This window comes from Sturnira hondurensis, unplaced genomic scaffold, assembly GCF_014824575.4.
Source record: "Sturnira hondurensis isolate 20B ecotype Veracruz unplaced genomic scaffold, ASM1482457v3 Scaffold0015793, whole genome shotgun sequence".
Taxonomy (NCBI): Eukaryota; Metazoa; Chordata; class Mammalia; order Chiroptera; family Phyllostomidae; genus Sturnira; species Sturnira hondurensis.
In genome coordinates, this window is record NW_028088424.1 from 6301614 (window position 1) to 6310600 (window position 8987).

At 45.1% G+C, this 8987-nt stretch overlaps 1 pseudogene; it reads right to left on the minus strand.

Annotated features, from left to right (window-relative positions):
• Positions 1-655: 655 nt before the first annotated feature.
• On the minus strand, positions 656-1990 carry LOC119000588 (keratin, type I cytoskeletal 18-like; annotated as a pseudogene).
• Positions 1991-8987: the final 6997 nt, after the last annotated feature.

An 8987-nucleotide genomic window follows, 5' to 3' on the forward strand; every position in this document is an offset into this window, starting at 1 on the left:
AAGACTAGTTCTCTGCATCCTCCAACTTCTGAGGATCCCAGGCAATCCGTGGTTTATGGCAGCATAAGTCCAATCTCTGCTTGTCTTCACAAGGCTTCTTTATGTGTCTCTGTGTCCTTGCCTCTTTTTATTAGGACACTAGTCATTGTGTTTATTGCCCATCCAAAATCCAGGAAGAGTTTATCTTGAGATCTTATCTAGATACATCTGCAAGAACTCTTTCCAAATAAGGTCATATTCTAAGGTTTCAGATGGACAAGCACTCCTGGAAGACATTATCCAACATACTACAGGTGCTATGCGCAAAAGTAACAACAAATAAAAACTAATAGAAAATATTTCAAAGTCTAAAGTCATTAAAGAATACTGTCTATAGCATGCAAGAAAACTGTAAATCAAAACAACAGAAAAATCTATAGAAAAATAGGCAAAGGAAATGAATGGGCCATAGAAACAGAAACCCAAATGAATAAAATTTGCACAAGGAGGGAACCCCCCCAAAACAGAATTATCTTCTGGAGAGCAGGCCCCTTGTAGTACAAGCTCCCCCTGCAGGTGAGTGCTCTAGGAACCCACGTGCATCAGTGTACTAGCTGATGGTGACATGAGAGACTGCATTTGGCATCACTGAATTATTTTTTTAATCTTCTTTTTATTGGCCTCTGCCCTGCCAAGGGATGCCCCACTTCTGCTTCCTTTAATGCCTCAAAACTTTGGTGTCATTGACCTCAGACACCACTCTGCCATCCACAGTCCTGTGGGTCATGGTCTTCTGGATGGTTTGTAAGGAGGGGCTCTTGTCCAGGTCATCAGCAAGATTGAAGTCTTCCCCTTCTTCCAATAGGCTATGGTAGGTGGCAATCTCAGCCTCCAGCTTGACCTTGACATTCAGCAGAGCCTCATACTCCGGAGCCTGGTGCTGCCCCTCTGCTCAGGTCTGGACCAGCTCTGACTCCAGGTGCAGCAGGATCCTGTTGAGTTGTTCCACCTGTGTGGTATAGCGCATTTCCACCTCCCTCAGGCTGTTCTCCAAACTGAACTTTGGATTCCTCATTGAGTCCAGGTTGATCTCCAATGACTGCACCATACATCTCAGCTCTGTGAGTATAGTCTCAGCAGTGCCTACCTCAGTGGTCTGCCAGGTGACCACTCTGGTGCTCTCTTCAATCTGATGGGACCAGTACTTGTCCAGCTCCTCTTGGTTCTTCCAAGCTAGCTCATCATACTGGGCCCGGATGTCTACCATGATTTTGCTGAGGTCCTGAGATTTGGGGACATCCAACTCCATGGCCAACTCAGAATCGGCAATCTGGTTCTGTAGACCATTTACTTCCTCCTCATGGTTCTTCTTCATGAAGAGCAGCTCCTCCTTCAGAGTCTCTACCTCCAGCTGCAGCCGAGTGATATTGGTGTCATCTATGACCTTTCAGAGCCCATTGATGTCATTCTCCACAGACTGGCACCTGGTCACCTCCATCTCATACTTGACTCTGAAATCATCAGCAGCAAGACAGACACTGTCCACAGAATTTGCAAAGATCTGAGCCCTTAGGTCCTCGAAGGTCTTGAAATAATGCCCCCAGGCTCTGACCTGGGGTCTGTTCTCTAAATGTTCCTGGATTGATCTCTAGTCTCTGATTACCAGCCTCCAGGCTTCTCAGCCTCTCCAGTTAGGAGACCAGGCAGTTATTTAGGCATTGCATAGCCTCCTTCTCACTCTGGATGCCCCCTATGCCCACCAGACCCCTGGCCATCCCTATAACCAAGGCCCCAGATCCCCAGCTGCCCCACAGACTGGTAGAGCAGGACATGGAGATCTGGGAGCCCAAGCCCCCAGAGCCTGCATAGACGCTGGCTGCGCTGCTGGCCGGCTGGACCCGGTAGCTGGGCAACTGTGTGGAGCCCAGGATCTGGTAGCTTGTGAAGCTGGAGCATGTGCTGAAGCTCATGTTGTTCAGAGAGGAAGGTGAAAAGCCGAGACTCAGGTTGGAGCTGCTCACTGAATTATTTCTGAAGACTCTTCCAACATGTTTGCCCATTTCATGATGAGTGATTTATAAGCACATCTGCCCACACCGCACTGAGTGTTCAACAATTTTTGGCCAAAAATGGCATGACCCCTGAACCCTCCCTATTCACCTGAGCTTGCCCCAAGTGACTTCTTTTGTTTCCCTGGGTGAAAAAAGTCCTCAAAGGGAAACATTTTGCTGATGTGGAAGAGGTAAAACAAAACACAGCAGAAGCACTAAAAGGCATCAAAATCGATGAGTTCAAAACTGTTTTGAGCAGTGAAAAAAATGTCTCAGTAAATGTATTGCAGGAAATGGAGAGAGTACTTTGAAGGTGCCTGAAGTTTAAACATGTAAGAATAAATATACAATTTTTTAATAAATGAATTCCAGGTTTTGGGGTCTCCCTTCATATAAAGAACTATTCAGCCTCTTCAATAATATGAGAAATTCAAATTAAAACAAGGAAATTTTATTTTACACTCATCACATTGGCATGAAAATTGTTAGGTGAAAATGTTGGCAAGAATATGGAGAACTGGGAACCCTACATAATCTACCCTGACTTCCCTTCTTATTCAGAGTAATGTCATTCCTCCAACTCTGCACTTCCTGCTCCAGCTACTCCACAGGCTACTCCACAGGCTCTACCCCTTTCTCCAACCACCCTCTGCCTCCCACTCTGCCCCAGCCCACCAAGCTCCATGCTGTTCCCCTAACAGGTGAAGCACACTTTGACCACAGGGCTTTGGCACTTGTTTCTTTTGCCTGAAAGACACTTAACCCCATTCACCAGAATGTCTTCGTCCCCCATTTTCTAGTGGTCTCTGCTCAAGTGTCACCTTTTGGGGGGAGGCTTCCTTGCACTCTGGTAACCTATTCTGACATGTTCGATATTTCACTCAGTTGTCTGTTTATTGCCTATCTCCTTCTACTAAAATGTATCCTCTGTTTTGCTCACACTGTACTCCTTGAGCCTAAAACAGTGCCTCTCTGGCATATTATGGGTGTCAGTGAATATGCTGAATGAACAATGAGCTACTAATATTTATTGAATGATTACTGTGTACTAAGTGCTTTCATTGTATTATCTTACCTGATTCTTACAATAGCCATATAAATTAGTAGTCATTACTCCCATTTTACTTATTTGGAAACTGAGACTCACAGGGTTAGGCAATCTATGGGGCTAGCTGATCACACAGCCAGGAAATGATGGAGCTGGTCTTGAGCCAGCCTGTTTGATTCCAAAGGCTTGGCTTTCAAGCACTCGGTGTACTTCTGTCAATCACCTACGGGGTTCATAATTCTCACAAGGCAGCCATAAGTGTGCCTGGCTCAGATATCCTGCTGGAGGGAACACAGCTGTCATTCCTCTGGATCCCAAATCACATCACTGCTGAGGCCTTCTTCCCCCAGCTGTGCTCAGTCAATGACTGAGCACAGCTGGTACTGCACAAGCCTCTCCTAGTGGCAACTTTGGTTGGAGACTCCATCAGCCTGGCCATCACCTTCTTATACCTGTACTGGGTCTCAGATTCTTCCTACCCTGTCCTCCTTCCTCTGCCTCTCCTTTCACAGGGTCAGAGCTATACCGAAGTCTGAAGCTTGTCCCTGCCTACTCCTGCTTCCTTTCCTATGTTCTCCACAGGGTTTCCCCCAATAAACCTGTTGCACTTGTAATCCCATCCTGTCTGCTGCTTCTGGGAGGCCTTGGTCTGACATACTCATGGTGACAGAAGTGAGGCAGCACCTACTACAAGCTGGGCATGCATACACCCCCATGACCCAACTTCCATTCCTACATACATACTCAACAGAAATGCATACATACTGTTACCAAAAGACATGCACAGTAGTATTCAGAGAAGCACTATTCATAATAACTCATATCTGAAAACTACCCAACTGCCTATCAACAGTCAAATGGGTAAATATATCATGGTACATTCACATGATAGAATATTATACAGCAAAGAGAACAAATAATCTACAATTACAACATGAATCTCACAAACATAATTTTTTTAAGATTTTATTTATTTATTTATCTTTAGAGAGGAAGGAGAGGGAGAGAAACATCAACGTATGGTTGCCTTTCGTGGGTCCCCTGCTGGGAGTTGGCCTGCAGGGAAACGGCCTGCAACCCAGGCATGTGCCCTGACTGGGAATCGAACCGCGATCCTCTGGTTCGCAGGCCCGCTCACAAACATAATATTAAGTGAAAAAACCATTGGGGTGGTGAACACACAATACAATACCCAAACGATATATTACAGAATTGGACTCCTGAAATGTATATAATTATATTAGCCAATGTCACCCCAATAAATTCAATAAAATAAAAAAGTGAAAGAAGCCAGATGCAAAGGAGATTGTGAGATTCCATTTACATAAAGTGCAGGCCAAGCAAAACTAATTTATAGTGTTTGAGAAGTCGGGACAGTGGCCACCCTTGGGGGCAAGGGTTGGGACCAAAAGGATTTACGGGGTGCTGGTGACATTTTGCTTGGTCATTGGCTAAGAGCAGGTAGTGATCTGGATAGTAGTTATAATGTGGCTTGGTTCAGTTTTTGAAAATTCATTACTTACAATATGTGCATTTCTCACATTTGTTATCCTGCAATAAAAAGTTTTTATGAAAAATAGAAGAGTAGGCCATTGCTGAACCAGGCCAATCACAAGCCAACCGCTCAGCTGCAACTCTGTTCCCTGTTCCTACCAGGGCTCCACTATCCTCATGGTCACTTTATGGTCCACATGTGTCCCTTTCTCTTCCCCCTGAGGACCAGTCTACTACCAAGTGCTCCTGGTTCTCCTTTACAATGGCTGCCAGTTTTGATCAGTTTCTTGCATTCCTGCTGTCACTGCTCTGTTGGATGCCTGGACTCAGCAAAGTCAGCTTCTAACTGGTCTCCCAACCAGGGCAGGGACTAGGGTGAGGTCAGTGAGTAGCTGGGGAGAAATTTAAGAAGACACAGTTCTCCAGATCCTACAGGCAGAGAGCTGACAGCTGAGGATGAGGTTTCTTTAAATTCTGTACCCAGCCACCTACCTTGCCTCAAGCTAGCCCTGCTCCATGATGCCAGATTAAGCTTCTTGCTGACATCACACCCCTCCCCTACCTAAAGATTTATCATTGTTCGATAATGCTTACTAAATTAAAAATGGCCCTGGGCAGAGCTAACCATCTTGTTTAGCCTCAGTTTCTTTTTTGTTTGTTTTTTTTAATTCTTACCAGAGGATACATTTATTGATTTTAGAGAAGAAGGAAAAGAAACACAGATGTGAGAAACACTGATCAGTTGCCTCCAGCAAACACCCTACCCAGGGACTGAACCTGCAACCCTTTGGTGCATGGGACCACACTCCAAACAACTGAGCCACCCAGTCAGGGCCAGTTTTTTTGATATGTACAGCGAAGAGCCTGAACCCAGAGATGGTAAACATTTCCTTTGAGTACCACCTCTAATCATTTGTCATAGCTATCTTGAACACTGGGTTGAGAAAGAGTCTGAGGATAAGTATAGATTCATTGGAGAAAAGTGCTGTGATCAGATAGTTGCCACGGATGAGAAAGAAGAAAACCTTGATACACATAGTAGGCAATGCCTTAAGTAACTCAAGCCAAATTCTGCATCCAGGCATTCCAGATCCTCCACAATCTAGTCTTACCATACAATAATCCTACTTCTTAGGGAGTCAAGTCTCAGATGTTCAGCCTAGTTTCTGAATAAAGGACACTGAAGTGAATTGGCACTGCTGCACCATGACAAGCTGCAGCATGGTCACCTGTGGCAGTCACTGCACAGTTGTGTCCACTGGCGCAGAAGCCTCAGCAGGCTGCTCAGTCCTTGAGCTCCCCCTAGACTCATCTCCATTTTCAGAACTCAGTTCCAAAATACTGTCCTGCACTCCCTCCAGGGAGTAGGTTTCTGTCCTAACTAAGGGACAAGGAACCCACACCATTATGCCATTTGTTTGAGCTGTGGATGGTTAAACAGGATCATATCTCGCCTAAAGATGGGCCTGGTCCTCTCAGCTCCTCTGGGTACCAGCTAGAGGCGACTGATTTGACAGCTCAGCCAAGAGGAGAAAGTCCAGCTTATACGCCCACAGAAATGCCAACTCAGAACCTCTTTGGGGCCCCCCAGGACTTGCCCATAGGGTTTTCTGGATCCAAGGTTCACACACACATACACAGTAGAGCATGAGTCATTTATTGGGGAAATTCCCCTACTCCTAATTTTCCTCTTTTCTAGCTTCTTTCCACCCAAAATAGTAATGGCTGGGCTCTGACACATCCAGGACTCTCTGGCCAGAGAGAATCCAACTCAACTTCAACTCTCCTCTCTTCTGGGTGTGTACCTATCGCTACCCAGAAAGCCAGTGTGTATAAGTGGAATACAACAAGATGTGTGCTTTGCCTGGAAAACACAGAATGGAAATAGTTAATTTTCTGTGGTACTTCACTTCTCAGGGGAGGTGCCTGAGATGAGTCTTAAAAAAATAAGTAACAACTGTGCTAAGCAGAGCAGAAAAAGAAACAAAATCCTGCGCAGAGGTGGGATGTACCCAGAATAAACTCAGCGTGTTTTTGAGCACCTACAGGAGCTCAAGACCCCAGGACCCAGCCAGTGTGCCCCAGTCTGAGATCTCATTTCACACACTCAGGGACAGTGTGGGGGCAGCAATCTTTGTTCTGACTTCACCAACCAGGTGGCATTTCCAATTTGCTCCTCAAGCTCCCTAAGGACTACTGTTAGACCCTCTAGGGGAGATTCCTAATATCCCATGTTCAGGGTGGACCATTTGGGGGAAGTCATGGTGGGTGAAAGAGTAGGAAGTAAGACGTCTAGAGATAGGGGGTCCTAGAAGAAGAGAATGGGGCACTGCTACATTTGTCTCCAGTGGCAAAGCCCAGTGAGTAGTACCATTCTGCCTGTTTCCTGCTGAGCTCATCACCCCCACCCACACCTGTCCTCTGCTCATTTGTTAAGCTCAGGGGAGGGATATGTATTGAAATAAACACTGGGGAGTAAGGGCAAAACCCTTCTGAAGCCATGGGACTGGGGGTAGGGGCCTATCTCCCTTTCAATGAGCTAAACCAATAACCTGATTCTCAGGAAGGAATTTCAATAATCTTATTCGGGAGAAGAACCTGGATACTCTGTGGTGGTCATATGTGAGCACACAGGGCAAGGGGGACAGACAGGGATGGAGAACAAAGGGGAAAGAGACAGAAAGTGCCTTCCCTCTCACTGTTCAAGAATTCTATCCACAAACTCTCGACCCACAAAACTCATCTACAGGCAACCTCCAAAGCCTTTCTTCTCCATGGAGCCTCTCAGTGCCCCAGACAGAAATACCTGAGGTACAACCAAGACAGAGGACCATGACCTCTAGACTGTTGCTTTAGGAAGCAGGACCATCCACTGCAGTTAACTAGGGCTCTGGAGGCTAAATCTGGGCTTTTTTTTTTCTAATTCTGCCTCAATTAAATGAGTGACCTTGGGCAAGACCTTCTGCTTAACAAGCACAACTTTCTCATCTGCCAATTGAGAAGTGATCATAATACCTCCCAATATGAGAGGATTAGATAATGTATTTGTGAAGTCTCACAACTAAGTAGATGTTTGATAAATGCATTTCTCTTGTGATATACTTCATTTTCTTTTTTTTATTTTTTTAAATATAGTTTACTGATTATACCATTACAGTTGTTCTATTCCCCCCTTCATTCCCCTCCACCCGTACACTCCCTCCCCCACCCTTCTCCCCCCTTAGTTTATAACCACGTGTCTCAACTTCTTTAGATTCTATATTTCCCCCACTATTCTCGCCCTCCCCATCTATTTTCTACCTACCATCTATGCTATTTTCTGTGCTTTCTCCCCCCTTCTCCTCCTCCCACCCCCCTGTTTCTAACCCTCCATGTGTTCTTCATTTCTATGGTTCCACTCCTGATCTAGCTGTCCTCTTGGTTTGCTTTTGTTTTAGGTGTGGTTGTTAATAACTGTGTGTTTGCTGTCCTTTCACTGTTCATATTTTTCATCATCTCTTTCTTATATAAGTCCCTTTAGCATTTCATATAATAAGGGCTTGGTGATGATGAACTCCTTGAACTTGACCTTATCTGAGAAGCACTTTATCTGCCCTTCCATTCTAAATGAAAGTTTTGCTGGATAAAGCAATCTTGGCTGTAGGTCTTTGGATTTCATGACTTGGAATACTTCTTTCCAGCCCCTTCTTGCCTGTAAGGTCTCTTTTGAGAAATCCGCTGACAGTCTGATGGGTACTCCTTTGTAGGTGACTGTCCCCTTATCCCTTGCTGCTTCTAGGATTCTCTCCTTCATTTTAGTCTTGGCTAATGTAATTATGATGTGCCTTGGTGTGTTCCTTCTTGGGTCCAACTTCTTTGGGACTCTCTGAGCTTCCTGGATTTCCTGGAAGTCTATTTCCTTTTCCAGACTGGGGAAGTTCTCCTTTATTATTTGTTCAAATACATTTTCCACTCGTGGCTGTTTCTTTCCCCCTTCTGGTACCCCTATAATCTGGATGTTGGAATGTTTAAAGATGTCCTGGAGGTTCCTAAGCCTCTCCTCATTTTTTTTGAATTCTTGTTTCTTTACTATTTTCTGGTTGGATGTTTCGTTCTTCCTTCTGGTCCATTCCATTGATTTGAGTCCCAGTTTCCTTTCCATCACTATTGGTTTCCTGGACATCTCCCTTCATTTCAATTAGTTTAGCCTTCATATGTTCCTCTAATTTGTGACTGTACTCTACCAATTCTGTGAGCATCCTGATAAATAGTGTTTTAAATTGGGCTTCTGAGAGGCTGGCAATCTGTTGGTCACTTAGAGTTATTGGCTCTGGGACTTTGAGTTCTTGCACCATCTTTTGGGCTGTTCGTGCCTGTTAAGTAGCAGGAATGGAGCCCTAGGTTTTCACCAGAGCAGGGCAACTCAGTCGCTGGGT